The 20,233-nt window shown below is 48.3% G+C and overlaps 1 long non-coding RNA gene and 1 pseudogene across 4 annotated transcripts; both read left to right on the top strand.

Annotated features, from left to right (window-relative positions):
* Positions 1-1,998: 1,998 nt before the first annotated feature.
* Positions 1,999-19,434, top strand: LOC118518152 (uncharacterized). 4 transcript variants are annotated; one of them, XR_013448849.1, is made up of 4 exons: positions 1,999-3,352; positions 3,789-3,960; positions 4,972-5,093; positions 18,308-19,434. It is a non-coding gene; the product is annotated as an uncharacterized LOC118518152 (long non-coding RNA). The 4 variants fall into 4 exon arrangements; XR_013448848.1 differs by lacking the exon at positions 1,999-3,352 and having other exon boundaries at positions 3,831-3,960; positions 18,308-18,510; positions 18,699-19,434; XR_013448851.1 differs by lacking the exon at positions 3,789-3,960 and having other exon boundaries at positions 2,000-3,344.
* LOC144382024 (thyroid receptor-interacting protein 11 pseudogene) lies at positions 9,641-13,843 on the top strand (annotated as a pseudogene).
* Positions 19,435-20,233: the final 799 nt, after the last annotated feature.

Genomic DNA, 20,233 nt, shown 5'->3' with positions numbered 1-20,233 from the left:
GTATGGTGCCAAAAAATGGTCCGGTTTTATTCTTCTACATGTGGCTGTCCAGTTTTCCCAGTACCATTTATTGAAGAGACTGTCCTTTTTCCACTGGATATTCTTTCCTGCTTTGTCGAAGATTAGTTGACCATAGAGTTGAGGGTCCATTTCTGGGTTCTGTCTTCTGTTCCATTGATCCATGTGTCTGTTTTTGTGCCAGAACCATAGTGTCTTGATGATTACAGCTTTGTACAATAGCTTGAAGTCTGGCATTGTGATGCCACTAGCTTTGGTTTTCGTTTTCAACATTCCTCTGGCGATGCGGGGTCTTTTCTGGTTCCATACCAATTTTAGGATTATTTGTTACACTCTGTGAAAAAAGTTGATGGTATTTTGATGGGGATTTCATCGAATGGTTAGATTACTCTGTGTAGACATTTTAACAATGTTTTTCCAATCCATGAGCATGGAACGTTTTTTCATTTCTTTGTGTCTTCCTCAATTTCTTTCCTAAGTGTTGTGTAGTTTTTGGAGTACAGATCCTTTACCTCTTTGGTTAGGTTTATTCTTAGGTATCTTATGGGTTTCAGTGCACTTGTAAATGGGATCGATTCCTTCATTTCTCTTTCTTCTGTCTCATTGTTAGTGTATGGAAATGCAACTCATTTCTGTGCATTGATTTTATATCCTGCTGAATTCTTGTATGAGTTCTAGCAATTTTGGGGCGGTCTTTTGGGTTTTCCACATAAAGTATCATGTCATCTGCAAAGAGTGAGAGTTTGACTTCTTTGCTCAGTCGGATGCCTTTTATTTCTTTTTTGTTGTTGTCTGATTGCTGAGGCTAGGACTTCTCTAGTTGAAAAACTGTGGTGAGAGTGGGCATCCCTGTCATGTTCCTGACCTTACAGGAAAAGGTCTCAGTGTTTCCCCATTGAGAATGATATTCGCTGTGGGCTTTTCATAGATGGCTTTTATGTTATTGAGGTATATCCCCTCTACCCCTATACCGTGGAGAGTTTTAATCAAGAAAGGATGCTGCATTTTGTCCAGTGCTTTTTCTGCATCAATTGAGAGGATCATATGGATCTTGACCTTTCTTTTATTAATGTGAAGTATCACATGGATTTGATTTGCGAATGTTGAACCACCCTTACAGCCCAGGAATAAATCCCACTTCGTCACGGTGAATACTCCTTTTAACGTGCTGTTGGATCCTGTGCGCTAGTATTGTGCTGAGAATTTTTGCATCCATGGGGTCTTTGTCTGTTTTTGGGATCAAGGTCATGCTGGCCTTATAGAACAAGTTTGGAAGTTTTCCTTCCATTTCTATTTTTTGAAACAGCCTCAGAAGAATAGGTATTAGTTTTTCTTTGAATGTTTGGTGGAATTCCCCTGGGAAGCCATCTGGCCCTGGACTCTTGTGTGTTGGTAGATTTTTTGATCACTGCTTCAATTTCCTTGCTGGTTATGGGTCTGTTCAGGTTTTCTATTTCTTCCTGATTCAGTTTTGGTGGTTTCTAAGTTTCCAGGAATGCATCCATTTCTTTCAGATGGCCTAATTTGTTGTCATATAGTTGCTGTGTGTGTTCTTAAGATTGTTTGTATTTCTTTGGTGTTGGTTGTGATCTGTCCTCTTTCATTCATGACATTATTATTTTGGGTCCTTTCCCCTTTCTTTTGGATAAGTGTGGCTTGAGGTTCATCAAGCTTATTAATAATTTCAAAGAACCAGCTCCTGGTTTCATTGATTGTTCTACTGTTCTTCTGGTTTCTATTTCATTGTTTTCTGCTCTAATCTCTATAATTTCTCTTCTCCTGCTTGGTTTAGGCTTTATTTGCTGTTCATTCTCCGGCTCCTTTGGGCATAAGGTTAGCTTGTGTATTGGAGACTTTCTGATTTTTTGAGGAAAGCTTGTATTGCTATGTACTTTCCTCTTAGGACCGCCTTTGCTGTCTCCCAAAGGTTTTGAACAGCTGTGTTTTCATTTTCATTCATCTCCATGAAATCTTCAATTCTTCTTTAATTTCCCGGTTGATGCATTCATTCTTTAGTAGGATGCTCTTTAGCCTCCGAGTGTTTGAGTTCCTTCCCTATTTCCTGTTGTGATTGAGTTCCTGTTTCAAAGCATAGTGGTCTGAAAATATGCAGGGAATAATCCCAATCTTTTGGTATGGGTTGAGACCTGATTTGTGCCCCGGTATGGGATCTCTTCTGGAGAATGTTCCATGTGCCCTGTAGAAGAATGTGTATTCTGTTGCTTTAGGATGGCATTCTGTGATATATCTGTGAAGTCCATCTGGTCCAGTGTGTCATTCAGAGCCCTTGTTTCCTTGTTGATCATCTGCTTAGATGATCTGTGCATTGCTGTGAGTGGGGTGTTGAAGTCCCCTACGGTTATTGTATTATTCTCGTTGTGTTTCCTTCATTTGGTTATTAATTGGTTTATGTAATTGGCTGCTCAAGTTAGGAGCATATATATTTATAATTGTTAGATCTTCTTGTCGGGTAGGCCCTTTAAGTATGATACAGCGTCCTTCTTCATCCCTTACTACAGTCTTTGGTTTAAAATCTAATTTGTCTGATAGGAGGATTGCTACCCCAGCTTTCGTTTGAGGTCCATTAGCATGATAAATGGATCTCTACCCCCTCACTTTCGATCTGGAGGTGTCTTTAGTTCTAAAATGAGTCTCTTGTAGATAGCATATGGATGGGTCTTGCTTTTTTATCCAATCGGATACCCTGTGTCTTTTTTTTTTTAATGATGTTTTTTTTTTTTTTTAAGATTTTGTTTATTCATTTGAGACACAGAGATACAGGGAGAGACAGAGAGAGAGAGAGAGCATGAGCAGGGAGAGAGGCAGAGGGAGAAGGAGAAGCAGGCTCCCCGCTGAGCCAGGAGCCCGATGCGGGGCTCGATCCCAGGACCCTGGGATCATGACCTGAGCCGAAGGCAGACGCTTAACCATCTGAGCCACCCAGGCACCCCTACCCTGTGTCTTTTGATTGGAGCATTTAGCCCATTTACATTCAGAGTAACTATTGAGAGATATGAATTTAGTACCGTCGTATTACCTGTATAGTCCCTGTTTCTGTAGATCTTTTTCTTTCTGGTCCAGTGTTACTTTTGGGCTCTCTCTTGGCGTAGAGGATCCCTTTTAGTATTTCTTTCTTTTTTTTTTTTTTTAAGATTTTATTTATTTGACAGAGAGAGACACAGCGAGAGAGGGAACACAAGCAGGGGGAGTAGGAGACGAAGAAGCAGGCTTCCCGCGGAGCAGGGAGCCCAATGCGGGGCTCGATCCCAGGACCCTGGGATCATGACCTGAGCCAAAGGCAGAGGCTTAACGACTGAGCCACCCGGGTGCCCCAGTAATTTTATTTTATATTCCTCTTCTTTTGGGGGTGAAGTTGAAGATCGTTTTTATATGTTTAAGAGCCATTTATATTATCTTTTACTGTGAACTGTCTGGTCAAGTAAGGAATTACTTTCTTGACCTTAGTAAAATGATAGTAACACTGTTAGGCTCTGAAGTCCTTTCTATCAAGGCAGTGAAGGGATTTGAGATGGGAGGGTGACTTAGTCAGATTGAGAAATTGACCAAATGACCACAGTCCTTGGGCATGCAGGGGAATCCTCACCCTAAAGATGGAGCCTATGGGTAGATTGTATAAGAAATGTAAAGAAAGTGTAAAGTGGTGGTTCCTGAGAATAAGGCCATGGACCTTACTTGGAGCTGAGGGTGAACCCAGGCATCAGGGAGATGGGGCCAGGCCTGGCTAAGAGGCCTGAAATCCTGTCTCCCAGGCTCCTGAGGCAGCTTTCCTAACCAGTGCTACAGAGGTGGGAACCCACCTTGGGGCCCTGGGAGCTGGACGCCCCAGGCAGGGTGTCAGCCGGCCTTCCTTCCTTCTTCCTCTGCATGGGCTGGCATCTCCAGACCGGACCCACTAGGAGAGGGCTTCCCAGGCAACATGTGGTGAGCATCTTTAAAGTTTTGTTCCAATAATCTATCTGTTGTGGACGATATTCTATGACATACATGAAAAATGATTTCCTAGAAAAATAAAATGCAAGAGACACATAAAATAGAAGCTCAACTTATTTATTAGGAGAATCAACAGACATAGAATTCCTATGTCCCATTGCAGTAAGTTTCTAAATGCTACTGAGATTTGGTTCTTAAAGTAGTTATACTTTAAGCAACAGGGCTTTAGAACAGATATTATCTTCCATTTCCCCCTCTTAGAACAGATACTATTTTCCATTTTCCCCTCTTTTATTTCTCATCGTCTTCACTCCAGCTCCCCACCCCACAGCTGAACCAGTCCATTTATTTGGCAACGTTTGCTCATGCCTTCCCCTCCCGCAGACGGTCTATGAGGCCACTTTATAAACAGGGGCTCTTACCCACACAGGATGGAGAGGAAGGGAACGTGGTGGCAAACCGGCTTTTATTTTATTTTATTTTTTTTTGCTTTGACATTTATCTGCCCCGTTTCCTGACCCCAGAATCTTATTTTCGTCATGATCTCGCATTGTTGAGTTTTCACAGAGTCCTGAGAGGCTTACACCTAACCAAGAGAAAGTATATTTCCAAGAGGAACATTTAGATCTGATTTTTTATGTAAAACCCTTGGCTTTCTTATGTAAAATTATGGGACTTTTTTTTTAAGATGGTTAATTCCACCATCAAGTAGATTGTACTTACTTGAGTTCAAACAGCTTTAAAAAAAAAACTGGGTGTTGCACGCAAATAATGAATCATGGAACGCTATATCAAAAACTACTGAAGTACTATATGGTGATTAACATAACATAAAACAAAAAACAAGAGAATGTGAAAGTCACTCTTTGTCCCATGAAGTCCACAGATAAACCGCTGACCCCAAAGAAGAGCAGAAGGGTCCTCATTTGCTCTTCTCCTGGGGTGGGCTCTGCAGGGATGATTTCCCACCTCACTGAGCGATAGCTTGTCTCTGTCTCTCAGGATATTTTGCTCGAGTCCAAGGCATCAGCCAGCTGCTAAAGGCATTTCTGCGGAAGACAGGATGTCATTATCAAATTCTAAATCTTGGCGCTGGGATAGATACCACCTTCTGGAGATTAAAGGTAAATGAAAATTCCCCTTTTTCTTTCCCGAATTGTTTCATTTGTGAAGGTGCCCGCCTGGTTCAAAAATGTTAAAAATATATTCAGAAGGAATGCAGTGACTGCCTGTCTCGCGCCCCTGTCCCCAGCTGCTTGCACCTGCTGCCACCCTCAGCCACATATGTGATGTCACCAGGGCCTCGGTGAAGGATAGGTGCCTGGCTTCCCATCCTTTGCTGTTGCAACAGGGGTTATGAAAAAAATCCTTGTAGACATGTCCTCAGCACGTTTGGAAGAGCCCTGCCAGTGGAATTGTGAGAACCAGAGCCCCTGCATCTGCCATATTGACGATAAGGAAGAGGTTTCCTTTTTTATTATGTTATGTTAATCACCATTCATTACATCATTAGTTTTTTTTTTTTAAAGATTTTATTTATTTATTTGACAGAGAGATTGACAGCGAGAGAGGAACACAAGCAGGGGGAAGTGGGAGAGGGAGAAGCAGGCTTCCCGCTGAGCGGGGAGCCCGATGCGGGGCTCGAACCCAGGATCCTGGGATCATGACCTGAGCCGAAGGCAGACGCTTAACGACTGAGCCACCCAGGCGCCCCTCATCATTAGTTTTTGATGTAGTGTTCCGTGATTCGTTGTTTGTGCATAACACCCAGGGCTCCATGCAGAACGTGCCTTCCCCAATACCCATCACCAGGCTAACCCATCCTCCCACCTCGCTCCCCTAGAACCCTCAGTTTGTTTTTCAGAGTCCATAGTCTCTCGTGGTTCATCTCCCCCTCCAATTTCCCCCCCTTCATTCTTCCCCTCCTGCTATCTTCTTCTTTTTTTTTCTTAACATATAATGTATTATTTGTTTCAGAGGTACGGATCTGTGATTCAACAGTCTTCCACAATTCACAGCGCTCACCATAGCACATACCCTCCCCAATGTCTTACCACCCAGCCACCCCATCCCTCCCACCCCCCACGACTCCAGCAACCCTCAGTTTGTTTCCTGAGATGAAGAATTCTTCATATCAGTGAGGTCATATGATACATGTCTTTCTCTGATTGACTTATTTCGCTCAGCATAACACCCTCCAGTTCCATCCATGTCTGATAACGATGATTTTATTGTCATCATGACAGCGTCCTCGGTACGGTTTGGGGATGTGCAAGGCTGGGTGATGGTGATATGAAACAAAGGCCTTTTGTAGCTATTCCCTGATTTGGTCCCTCACCTGCTCTGTTAGGGGGCAAGAACAGGTGTATGTAACTACGCTCATTCACAGGAAAGGCGATGGGTCTGGTTAGTGGCAGAACCAGGACAATATGGACTGCAGCTCCTGCAAGTCCGGGTTCCTTCCCTGTTCTCTACACAGGGCCTTGTGCTTGTTCAGGGGGTTCTTTGCGGTCTGTCGATTCACGGTGTGTCTGTACCTCAGGCCCCACGTCTGTGTCCCGTGTCATAAGTCATAAAGGCACAGCCACGGCGCTTACTAGGGCAGGTCCTGCTGGGAGAGTCTCTCGTGTATTTATTTCCTCAGGAATCCTCACAACCCCGTGAGGTGCTGTCCCTTTCTCTACTGTGCAGACGAGGAACGCTTGGCCCGGGGAGGTTAGTGACTTCCAGCGCCTCACAGCAGACACGTGGTGGAACTGGGATCGGAAGCCCATTCCCCGGCTCCAGAGTGCCGGCCCTTTCCCCCCACCGTGCTCTCCTCTCACAGAAAAAGTAGTAGTACCACAAGACAGTGCTCACCCTCACCATGCGGGGTGCTTTGTGATATTTGCTCTTGTATCCTATTTGATCCCCTAAATGCTGGCCCCACTCCACCCCCCCCCACATTGGTTTCCTGACCCTCCCTAATCTGTCTCAGTCTGGGTTTTGGAAAACTCTGTTAGGTCCTACTTCCCCAGCACCTCTCAGTGCCTCCCCACGTCCATCCCAGTGGCGGCTCCCCCAGTTCAGGCTCCCCTTGACTTCTTCCCTGGACCTTCTTCCTGGATGGCTGTGAGATCCTCCTAACTTTTGTCCTCCATCCGTTCTCCATGCGGAGACCAAAGTCACCTCAAAATACATTTCTGACCATAGTGTTCCTAATTTAAGGCGCTAAGTACACCTTTGCTGTTTGGGGCCTAGTGTTCAGTCCATGAAGATGGTCGGTCAATGTATGAGGGAATACAGAATTAGAAAACTTACTGTGTGTTCGTCCTCAGGATGAAGATCTTCTCCCAAGTAAGTATTCTGAGGTCGACTTTCCAATGATAGTCACGAGAAAGCTGCACGGCACCACGGAACCTCACTGTGGGGTTGCTCACAAGGTCCTCGATCTTGGGACGAGAACGTGGCCTCGCAATGCTCTATGAATGGATAACACACAGGATGCACATGCCATTCACACACGTGCTTTGGTCAAACTAAACTCCCCTTTTGACCCCACTACTGGGGAAAAAAAGAAGCAAAAGCTGTGGAAAACTCACACTTTCCTATTTCTCCCAGCATAAACAGTAGGTCCAGTACAGCCAACTGCCCCAAAGACGTTGAAAGATGTGCCCCCGATAACGGGGCACATGACAGTCACCTGCAGGAGCTCTCAACACCACCAACGGTTCCTGTTGCAACAGCCTGATGCTCTACAAATTCCGGTCTGTTCTGTCATTTCATAATGGATCATGTTTCCTGTCAAGCATTAAAGCAGTCCCAAAGAAACCTGGAGAAGACTCGGCTTCCAAATCCAAAGGGAGAAAGGCTTTTTAAAAAGCTCTTCAAAATTAAACTAAAAGTCGTCCCAAGGCGTTTCCACAGTTCTTTCCTCCCAGTTCCCAATTTCTCAATGTCAAGATCTTGGGCAGTCTGGTCATAGGGGCCCGGGTTTGGAGAGAGCGGCACCTCTACAGTCCCTGGATGGACGCCCGAACGTCCTGGGCGGATCCGATGGGCTCTGATGGCCCCTTCCTTATTTAGTGCCGTCAGGCACTGGGAGGTGGAGGGTCTGCAGCGGCGGGGCGACCGGGAACGCCTGAGACCATGGCCCGCAGAGCACAGCGTCCGCTCGGCCTGGGGCTCACTGGTTAGCGGAGTTTTCACCCAGGGCAAACCCCGGGGGAGGGCAGGGGAAGGCTCGGGTGCAGTCCGCCCAGGGCGATGCTGGGTGGGGCCTGGACAGAGGGCGACGGGGACGGCCGACCCACCCCGCTGCTCCCCAGGCGCTCGGGCAGCGGCACCGAGCCGGGCTCCAGGTCTTGGCGTGGCGCAGTCCCAGGCCCGGACCCCGAGGCCTGATGTGGGGCGGCGGCAAGGGACCAGAGCTCGCGACCAGGAGAGCAGCCGGCCCTCCCGCGCCGGAGCCTGGTACGGGCTCCTGCCGACCGGGACCGACGCACTCGCCTTCCCACGGTCTGGTGGGTCAGCTGCTTCATGCAGCTGCATTGCTTCTTCCTGGTGGCGGCGGCGGCCGGCACGGCCAGGGCGGGGCAGCTCGAGGAATCGCCCGGGGGGAGGGGGGCCGACATCGCTTCATGTCCACCCGAGGCGGCAGTGGAAGCGGCTCTGGGGCCGGCGCCCCGCCCTCGCCGCCTCTCATCCAGTGGCGCGGCGGGTCGGGGCCTTGGGAGGCCAGACCCCGGACGCGGTACCCAGCCCCTCCTCCACCCATGGCGGGAACCCCGGGGCCGCCCTGTGCAGGGCCCGGAGGCCCCCTATCCGGCACCGCCACCACCGCCGCCCGCGACCCCCTGCCGGGTCAAGCCGCACGCCTCCGCGAGGCAGCGGATGCGCCCAGCGCACGGAGCCTGCAGTGAACCGCCAAACCCCGGTGTGGGACGCACTGTCCGCGTAGAGCTGGCAGGGCACAGAGGGACAGAACACTCTGGAGCCTCTGGAGGCTGGAAATGCCCAAAGTCTCCTTGAGGGCCGTGCCTCTGCGCAGGTGTAGATATCTGTCAAATGCACCTGCGATCTGCTCTCCTAGGTGAATGGATGCGTGTGCCTGTGTACTAGTCACCTCGATTAAGAAGATACTGTTGTGTGGAAAGCACAAGCCGCAGGAGTTGTGTACCGAGATACCACTTAGGGGGAAAGTCCAGGGCCACATGCATTTTCTGTGGGCAGGCACCTGGGGGCAGTCAGGCAGGAGCACTCACTAGGGGCCCACCCAGGAGAGCCAGGAAGCAGGGGCAGAAGGGGAAGGGGCCCAGCCCTGCATGGGAAGTCGTGGGGCTGAGCGGCTGGGACCGGGACCAGTGGCCAGAGTCGGCCCTGGGAAGGCCCGAGGCCTCGGCCTTTCCTAGCAACGTGGCCTGCGCAGGGGAGGCGGGTGCCGGGCCCACGCCGGCGTTGCCTAGAAACGCCTATTGTCTTCTGATTCTTAGCCTGGCGCAAGCAGGGGTTCTGGGACACTTGGCGGGGTAGTCCGACTGCGCTGGACGCTTTTCCACAGCGGACCACGACAGTTATATGACCCGCGGAGATGTGCTCTTGGGTTGGTGGCCTGGGCTCTGGCCTAGGCCATTCCCAGGGGGGAGTGGATGGCCGTGAGACTTCCTTGACCGGCTACAACTCGGATCTCACGATGGACTTTGCTGATGTCATATCATCTCAGACAGAAATCAACAGACTCCTCAACGAGATCAAAACACTGGAGGCTGATCTTACACTTTGGAAACGTTTGTCCAAGGGACCAAATAGCTCAGACTCCAATGCCATCTGGAAACTGAAGAGCACCATCAGGGACCTAGAAGAGAGGCGCATGAGGGAGATGGAGGAACATCAACTCGGAGTTGCGATACTGCACAGTGTCCATCAAGAAAAACTGGCCGACATCATTGACAGGCACTGCAAACAACTCCTCGAGTATGAAAAACGGATAGAAGACCTGCAACATCAAGAGTCTGCCGGTCATGGGAAAGATGACTTACTTCAAGAAAGGGAAACTGAGCTTCGAAGGTTGAAGCAACAGCTTGCAGAAATGGAGCGGCTGAATGACAGTTTAAACAACGTTGCTTCTGATCTCAGAGCAGAAAACCAAAAGTTGGTTTTGGCGCTCCAGGATGTAAGACATCAGCTGGAAGAATCGATTCTCCGGAACAACGAGGATTCTCTGGAAAACAACACTGCTGTGAGGGCTTTAAAAATAGAAAAAGGACGGTTAATAGCAAAATTGGCTCGGGCGGAAAAGAAGCTGTTGGAGGAAACAAACAAGTGTGAGCAAACTATCAAAGAATTGTCCCCTTTAGAGCATGTGCATTTCATTCAACACAGTCAAGAGAAAGACCTGGAAATAGTACACCTCAAAAAGAGGATCGAGCAGATGGACGCTGACCGTAAAGAAACGAAGGAAATGCTGTCCTCTGCTCTGGAGGAGCAGAAGCAATTGACACAACTCATTAAAGAGAAAGAGATGTATATTGAAGAACTTACAGGAAGTCCAGAGCTTCAGGAGGAATTCGGCCAGTCTACCCAAACCTTCAGAAGCAGTGACATTTTCCAGCCATCCGTGGAGGACAAAGACAGGTGTCTCCCATCCGTGACAGGCGAAAATCATCATGTGAGAGAAGAACTGGAGAGCCTAAGACAACAGAGTCGCTCTGTTCCTGCGGTCGACCCTAAAATCCTAGACGAGATCATAGAACTAGAGTGTGAGGTGTTTCAACTGCAGGAGTTAAAGGATGATCTCGAGGAGGAAATCAGAGAGCAACAGAAGATCATTCACAACCAGCAGCAGGGCAAGATAGGACTGCTTCATTCTTTACAAGAGCAGAAGCAGAAAGTGGAGCATCTCCAATACCGGCAGGAGCAGATGAATACTGAACACGCTCAGCTCCTTTCAGCGAAAGACGAGGAGATTCAGCATTTGCAGGACACGATAGAACAAATGAAAGCCCGGTTGCCTGACAAAAGCCAGCACATTCCAACAGAAGACTGTGATGATGTGGAAGTCACAACCAGTCAGCCTCTTCCTAGAGAAAACGGAAGCGAAAAGCTTGATTCACGTGAAGCCGAAACTCAAAGATTAGTCCTAGGAATCAAAGAAGACGAACTGGAGATGAAGCTTCTAACTGAACAGAACATCCGACTGACGGAACAGATCGATCGGCTCTCCAAAGAGGAGATTGGTAAACTAACTCAGATTATCCAGCAGAAAGACTTGGAGATTCAGGGTCTTTCCAGCAGGATCTCTGCGGCTTCTCACAGCCAGAACGGGGACGTGGAGCGACTTCAGCGGCAATTGCAAGAGCATGCTTGGAAAAGCGAACAGGTCTTGGCTGTCTTAAATGAGAAAACGAGGGAGAACAGCAATCTGAAGACAGAGTATGACAAAATGGCAGATAGAATGGCTGCCACAGAAGCAGAGCTCCGGCGGATGCAAGAGGAAAATCAAAAACTGTCCACTAGAATTGACAGTAGTGGTCAGGAGCTGTTTAGAGAAACGATTCAGAATTTATCACACATTGTTCGAGAGAAAGACCTCGAAGTGGATGCGTTAAGTCAGAAATGTCAGACTTTATTGACACTCCTGCAACCATCCAGCACTGGTAATGAGGTTCGAGGCGTTAATATGGATCAGTTCAAGCAGCTTCTACAGGAACGGGACACATTAAAACAGCGAGTGAAGATCATGGAAGAGTGGAAACAGCAGGTGATGACCACAGTCCAAAATATGAAGCGTGAGTCACCCCAGCTTCAGAGAGCTCTGGCACAACTCCAGGCGGGGGCTTTCGCCAGCAGCGAAAAGGATTCTGAACTAGAGACGACCTCTAGTGACCTGATCCAAACGTACAAAGGCAATGAAATAAAATTACAACATTTAGAGAAGGAACTGGCACAAATTCAGCTCAGCATCGGGGAGCTTTGCAATGCCAAGGATCTCCTTCTAGGGAAACTGGACGTGATTTTCCTCCAGCCCTCCCCCGACTCCTCAGAGTCAGCGGACTCTCTGGAGGCCATGAAATCTGACAGAGTGAGTGAGGCTTCTCACTTGCTCCAAGCGGAGGTAGAAGAGCTGAGAAAATCCATGCAAGAAAAAGATACAATGATTCGAGCCCTCCAGGAAGATAAGCAGAGATGGATTGATTCAGTGGCTGCCACGTGGGAAGGAGAAGGCCAAGAACAGGAACACAGGGATTCTGACATCGAGCAGCTGAAGGAGAAACAGGTCGTTCTACAAAACTTCATTCAGGATCAGGAGCTCCGAATCCAAGCGAAAAGTGAGGACTTGCTTTCTTTACAGGAGAACTTCCGTAGCCAAGGGAGTGAAAATGAACTTTTGAGGCAGACGGTCACCAATCTGAAGGAGAGAATAGCAGAGCTGGAAATGGATGTGTGTCAACTGAAAGAGGAAAATGCAAAAGTCGAGGAAAACTCTAGAGAAAAGGAAGTGGGAAATGAGGCATTGCAAGAGACAGATAGGCTGCTTTCAGTGATGCGGAGAGAGGAGGAATCCCAGGGTGCTGCGATGAAAGAGAAGGCACTTGCTTTGGAGCAACTATTGCAAGAGAAAGAAGAGCACGAGACCGGGGTATTGAACCGGCTGGTCAGTGCAGTTACATCCATGCAGGGAAAGACAGTTCTGTGCCAACAGGGGAGAGAGGAAGTCCTGTTGGCCCTGAAACAGAAACAAACGGAAACCTGTGCCCTCCAGAAGGAGGTTCACCATTTACGTGAGAGCGAATTACGCCTAACCCAGGAGCTGGAGAGACGGCGACACCTCGCTCTAGAAGCCGAAGACGCTCATCGCCGGGAAGCTCTGGCCTCAGAAGACAAAGTGGCTCAACTGAGGAAGGAAGTGACGGTCTTGCAGGGAAAACTCGTTTTGTCTTCCACTGCCATGGAAAATGCCAGCCGAGGAGCCAGTGTGCAGGTGGAGTCGCTGCAGGAGCAGCTGCACGTGGTGACCCAGCAGAGAGAGGACACCGCGCTGCAGCTTGCTGCCTCCCAGGAAGAAGGAAAGCGGTATGGTCACATCCTAGCTGACCTCAAGTTGGAGCTCGCCGAATGGATGGAAAAGGCAGACAGCCTAGAAGGAAAACTGAAGTCATTGCAGGGACGATTACATAAAACAAATGCTGACTTGGAGCTGAAGGAAGACCAACTCCAAGAATTCCAGAAACAGAATGAGGTCCAGCAGGAAATCCTGGAGGACACACAGAAGAAACTGATGAACTTAGTCAGTAAGTCCGAGGGAATGGTGGACAAAAGCCTACTAAGGAGCCTCTTCCTGGGATCTTTCCAAGCACCTGATGCTGAACGGCAGGAAGCCTTAAGGTTGATGGGAAGCATGCTGGGGATCCGAGAAGACCAGATGCGGCAGCTGTTCAATGAAGGGCCAGGTGGTGTTACCAGCTGGATGACTCGGGGGCCTGGATCCAAAAGCGCCCCCAACACACGTGTGAAGCCAAATCACCGACCTATGGCCAAGAATTCTTTTTCAGGACTTTTCGTCCAGTTTCTAGAAGCGGAATCTCATTCAGCTTTGCCACCACCAAAGCCCTCTGCTCATGACGCGAAGCCCCCAGATTCCGGAGGAAGGGGAAAACTGGCTATGAAACAGGGCCCGCCACGTCTGAACGCTACCCTAGGATCCACATCCCGGAAAAAAGATGCGAAGCCCCGCACCACAACTGTGTCTCTTATTACCCCACCTGGACCGGAAACGGATGGATCGGAGCACCTTCTTCTAAATGCCGTCACGGATGCTTTGCCCACGTACACACCCCAAATACTGTCACCTGCCAAGAAGGTTGGAATGGCGGCCAAAGGCCTCTCAAAGGAATAGAGGATTCTCAAGCCAGAGATGAGACAGCGCTCGAAAGACCCCAAGTCGCTCTGTGTGTTTACCTTATCCCAAAATGTCCTTTTGCAAAACGTAATATTTTTGCAGTCTTGCTTTCAGCTTAATAAAAATATTCTTTTATGAGTTAACAAAAACAGGCATCTTTTCATGACTGCAGAGGTATTCACCAAACTGAAAATGGTGGTTATTTCTTATGAGAGTAGACACTGGTGGGGTTGGGGGCTGTGGTCAATGGTACTTCCAGTATTGTTTGTAATGCTTTGATGTTTTCATAAGGAGCACCTATCTACATATACCTTTGGTAAGGAAAACATCAACTTGTTTTAATGTTCCAAACTTATCAAATACACGAGCACATACGCTTTGTTTGAGAAACTAGGTGTATAGCATGAAAGTTTAAGATGAATACATTTTTTTTAAAAATGCAAGTTTGATTTTCCCATCTATGTCCCATTTCTCTTTCTCCTTTTTTATTTTTAATTGTTTTTTCCATTTCGCTTTATGTTGCCTGGGAATCTACTTCATGGGTAACCTGATTTATCTCAGGCCTTTAGAAATATATGTATATTTGTCTATTTGGGCGTATAGTATTCTATGACTTGCTTTTTAAAAAAAAAATCACTCTGCCTTGGAGATCTTTACAAATGTGAATGAATTCCAATTCATTCTTTAAAAGGAAATGCAGGCATTTATGGATATACCCTAAATTACTTAACTAGCTCCTATTGATCAGTATTTAATCGGTTTTTACTTCAAATGTCCATGGTCAACTCCCTTCTTCATTTCCTCAAAAGCCACTGCAAATCTTCATTTGCAGTTCCAGGCTAATTACTCCACTATACTCTGGAAACCATCCATTCAGACTTCTTTTCTTCTTCTTCTTCTTTTTTTTTTTTTTTTTTAAAGATTTTATTTATTTATTTGACAGAGAGAGCAGGAGAGCACAGGCAGGGCGGGTGGCAGAGGGCGAAGGAGAAGCAGGCCCCTTGCTGAGCAGGGAGCCTGATGTGGTGCTTGATTCCCGGGTCACCGAGATCATGACCTGAACCAAAGGCAGACGCTAAACTGACTGAGCCACCCAAGCGCCTCCCATTCAGACTTCTTTAAAGATCTCATTCCATTAATTTTCCATTCTGCTGTATCTTCCGCCTGCCAAATATCTTAACTCCTTCCCTCCCTTTCTGTTGCCAGTGCTCTGGTTCACCCATTCCTGTCTCTTGCACAGACTAGTGCAGTAGACTGCCTACTGATCTTGCTGGTTCCACTCTCGGCCTCCTTTGAATCCATTCTCCATGCTGCTGTCAGGGCGAACTGAGATGAAAATCTGATGTGACTTCCCTGCTGTCATTATTTGTGGGTTCCCTCATTGCTTGGAGTTCGACCTTTAAGAGACCATCCAAGCCCTTGCTTTTGCAGCCTTCCCTCCTGCTCATCATTCACATACAGGCCGCCCTTTAGCCCCAGGGAATTCTTACAAGCCCCAAATAGATTTTTATCCAAATAACTTCAAGTGCATGAGCCTCATCATTGTGCCTTGACAAAGGTACAAAGCAGAAGGATTTCATTTTTCTCCTCTTCACCCATTGGTAAAGGGAGTGATTCCCACCCTAAAGTTATGGGATGTCCGGATGCTGAACAGATGAGCTCGACAGTAATTTATTACCCATGTATACTCCTGGCGCACACCGTGCAGGGCCACAAGGGGGTTTTACCTGGGAGCAGAATGAAGAAGGGCTTTGGGGCGGGGGCAGACCTTGTAGTAACAGGAGAGTGACGGTGAGCCCTTCTTCCTGCAGGAGGGCATGACTGGCTTGCTGGATAATTCCACACGCTGTCAGGGAAATGGACCTTACTCCTTGGGGAGAAACTGTGCCTGGTCCCTGGGATAAAGAAGGTCGTTTGGCCAGGAGACCTGATCTGTGGGAGCAGAGGGGGAAGGGAACTTTGAGTGAGGCCGAGGCCATTGGAGGCCCTCTGATGTTCCCTGCTACCAAGACAACACTGCCTATTGAATCTTAATCTCAGGCTTTCCATCACAGTGGACTCTGATATCTAGACATCAATTTCAACCTGGGACTGAGACTTTTAAGGATTAGGACAGGTGCTTCTCTAGGAAGTGAAATTGTCACGTGACCAAGAGGGGGAGTTGGTCTTCAAAACCAAAATGTATCAACTGTCATTGATGGTCACTCAGTTGATCCCAAGGGAATCCTGAGGTAGCCAAGGGGTAGAAGGAAAGGCTGACGTCCTCCAGCACCATGGAATCTGGCAATGGACTGTGGATAGAAGCAGCCACCCCCACCTGCAGGTTGGATATGCAGACTTTGGCTTCAGCCTGTAGCAAGAAGGCCTTGGTAACTACATTGAGCTGGTGGGGGTATCATGACCCGAGGAACAGCAGACAGCGGGATATGAAGGCTCAGAGTCTGTGAGAGACTCCGTTTCCAGGAGAGCCCAGTGCATGGCCAGCAATTGCTTCTTTCCTGGTCTATAACCCAGGGCCAAGGAGGGCCATTACTTGCATTGGGAGTCCATGGACAATTCCAGGGACTCCAGGGAACCTGGAGAGGTAGTTGCTAAAGCCTTTTTACTTGGAGCACTAACGGGTGATTTTTTCTTTTTTAAGATTTTATTTATGTATTTGAGAGACAGTTGGAGCTGGAGGAGGAGGTCAAAGGGAGTGGGAGAAGAAGCAGGCTCCCCACTGAACAGGGAGTCCCCTGCCAGGCTGGATCTCAGGACCCTGCGATCATGACCTGAGCCAAAGGCAGACGCTTGACCAACTGAGCCAGCCAGTCGCCCCCTCACAGGTGTTTTGGACAGATCCTAGAGCCTTTTGTTGAGGGGAGCCCCACCCAGCATGGGCTCATTGACAAGTAACAGCCTAAATGGGCTTATGTAAAATTTATAAACAAGGAATATGTTGCCTCCAGAACCAAAAAAAAAATACTGACAGACTTTGAACTTGTACGTCCTTCTTTGTTTCTAAGGATTTTATTTGGTTACTTGAAAGAGCCCGAGAGTGAGAGTACAAGGGGCTGGTAGGGGCAGAGGGAGAGGGAGAAGCAGGCTTCCCAGGGAGCGGGGAGCCTGATGCGGGGCTTGTTCCCAGGACGCTGGGTTCGTGACCTGAGCCGAAGGCAGACGCTTAATGGACTGAGCCACCCAGTCGCCCCTGCACCTGTATGTCCTTAACAAGTGTGTCAAACAGATGTCCTCACGTAGGTAGTCGTAGATGTGATGTCATACCTATGTTCCTGGAGAAAGACGGGTGCAGGAAGATCCTGCCCACAAAGATGCCTGTGATAGCAGAGAGGTTTGGGTGCCCTGTGCTTAACAAGGTAAAATGTGTCCCCTTCAAAGTCAAGGCACATTTGACTGAGAGGATGTTGAAATACGCATGGAACAGAACATACTGACCAAATCTATATTAGCAAAATATTCCCCATCGTTAAATTTGTTGGGCTCCCTTGTGTTTTTTTAAAGATTTTATTTCTTTCTTTGAAAGAGAGAGACACTTAGTGCACGAGCCCAGTGGGGGGGGGGGAGGGGGGACGGAAGGGCCGAGTGAGAGAATCCCAAGCTGACTCTACCCTGAGCACGGAGCCTAACATGGAGCTGGATCCTATGACTCTGAGATCATGACCTGAGCAGAAAGCATAGCCCACTGACCCACCCAGGTGCCCCTAGGGGTCTCAAGGTTTTAAGGGGACCAGGATTTATTTTAATCAGGTATGATAAGTCAGGAAGATATAGAAGTAGCTGTCACAATGGAAGAAGTTTTGTAGATTTACAGATCCCAAGAAAGGAGGTTCTGAGAGCCATGGAGGGCCACCTGGGGAAGCACCAGGATTGGTCAGGAGAAAGAGGGAGTGAAGGGAAAATGTGGGCAAGACCCTTTATTGTGGTTTCCATGGGAAGGGACAGGTGAGGCAGGATAAGCACATTTAAGACTGGCTAGTTTGAATAATTTCAGTGGGCTCCAGGGCATAGTGGTGTCTGCAGTAGTCTGTCCCTGCCCTTGGGGTGATCAGGGCAGGGCATAGTGGCCCAGAGCTTCTTAAGAGGAGGTGGTTGGGGGGTAAGGGTTCTGTACTGGTTGGTTTAGATGTGAAAGGTATGCTCACAGGCAAGTTGTTGACTTTTTCTAAGAATTAAGTAAGCCTGCCAGGGACAGTCCCTCCAAAGTCAGCAAGGCCTGATGTCAAAGCATTAAATACAGAAGCTAGAAAATATGGTTATTTTACTAGGTATAACGATAATTGGAGCCCTGGTATTGAGTCCATGAAGGTTACCCAACTGGTACATCTTAGCAGACATTAAAGTTAATTCAGAACCCATGTTTTAGAGGGCCAAAAGCCAATTGACCTCCTTTTATCTTTTGCCATATACATTATCTTAGTAAATTTTGGATTTCTTTTCTTTCTTTTTTTTTTTTTTTTTAAGGTTTATTCCTTCATTTGAGAGAGAGACAGCAAGCAAGTGTGAAAGAGCAGGAACCAGGGGGAGCTGCAGGCAGAGGCAGAGGGAGAAGCCGACTGACTCCCCTCCAAGCAGGGAGCCTCTCATGGGGCTCAATCCCAGGACTCTGGGATCACGGCTGGAGCCGAAGTCAGACGCCTAACCATCCGAACCACCCAGGCGCCCCTGTAAATTTTGGATTTCCAATTGGGCCCAATTGTGAACCTATGTTGAATTAATTTGGGGGGTTCCTCTTCCTGTATCCAGTTTTCTTTCTTCCATTCCTCCTTTTCTTGGGTTTGTTTGGTCCTTGATATATGGTTGGGTTAGGGAGTGTCTTTTTACCCTGTTCATCTTTCTCCGTTTTTTCTTCCAGAGAGTCTCAAATCAGCATCATCAGGGTTGGAGCCTCTGTCGTGGCAATGGTCGTATGGTCTCAAGTCTCCTGGCGTAAGTCAGGGTGTGAATTGATACCCTCACTGTGCCACAGGGGTGCCACGGATGTTTCCCCCATAACCCTGAGGATGGCGATCTTGTGCCAAAGAGGTTTAGGCAGTGGAGTGGTAAGTGAAAGAGCACAGGACCCACAGCGCAGACGTTGATAAAGCCAAACCACCTTCTGCTACAGCCCTACCTTCTCTCAGTGTGGACTGCTTCCCCTCCCCCCTTTTCCCACTCTACAGATTCCCTCAGGAGACTATTTCATTTCTAGCCCCATAAAGTCATGGGTTTTTGTTTCTGTCTCCAGCTATTCAGACATGGTGCACATGTCCTGGGTGTTTATGGGGAAAGGGAGCCGGGTGGGTCGGCCCCACAGATGACTGTCCTCTTCCTGCGGGCATGCCAGTCCATCTCCCCAGTGTTGGAGTCCACAGCCAGGAAGACCATTTTGTCCATGGCCAGAGTGGGAGCCTCAAGCCCCTGGATCCAGAGATGAGTCCCTGGACGCGCTGGGAAGCAACAACACTAAGAGAAAGCAAGTGTGTGGAGGAGGGGTTTTGCACTGGGAGAGAAGTGGAGCACCAAACGGCCGACCCTCCACTTTTGTGTTTCTCATCAGCTCCTGGGCCCTGGGCTGCCATGGATGTGCGCCTCAAAAGCCTGAGGGCTCCGGAGGACACACGGTAACAGGGAGAGGAGCGGCAGCTGGGGAGATGGGCAAGGCCACTCGCGTTGCCTGAACCACAGTGACTCAGGAGAGAGTCTGTTTCTGAAATGTCCCAGAAGTATTCCTATTCTTGCAACAAGTTCTCTAACTATTGCTTCATGTTCTTCAGTGTACTCTAGGTTCCCTAATGTGCTCAGTGATTTCATTCAGTGCATTCCTGCAGTATTGGTCTCTTTTGTTCCTAGCCACTGGGGGAGGACACTTCCAGGAGGCATACAGGACTCCGGGTTTGCCTTCAGTCCAAACAAGTGCCAATAAATATTTTCAGTTGGCTCCTTTCAGACCTAGGGTCCTGGATTAAAACCAACCTATGGTTTGGAATTGTCATCTTGTTTTGGATTCTGTACTTGCTGTCTCTCAATCCTCTGTAGAAACACTGTCTCCAATGAAGTGATGCTGGCTCACTGGTCTCAATCTTGAGCAGATACAGACTTCACAGGGGAAGTTCGTGAGAGTTTCTCCCATCTAACCCTCCCTGTTCCTCAAGTGTCACTTGAGTAGTTTACAACTGCGATGCACATTCCCTCCAACGTGAGACATGCTGATCTGAAAAAGCTTTGCTGCCACTCAAACACAAAACCACTAAATACAAAGAACTTGACTGTTGATCAGGAAGCCTTCCGGGGACACCTGGGCGGCTCAGTCGATTAAGCGTCTGCCTTTGGCTCAGGTCATGGTCCCAGAGTCCTGGGATTGAGTCCCACATTGGGATCCTTGCTCAGCGGGGGCCTGTTTCTCCCTCT

Source organism: Halichoerus grypus, chromosome 6, assembly GCF_964656455.1.
Source record: "Halichoerus grypus chromosome 6, mHalGry1.hap1.1, whole genome shotgun sequence".
Taxonomy (NCBI): Eukaryota; Metazoa; Chordata; class Mammalia; order Carnivora; family Phocidae; genus Halichoerus; species Halichoerus grypus.
Note: the sequence above shows the minus strand (reverse complement) of the source record. Positions and strands in the feature narration are given on the sequence as shown.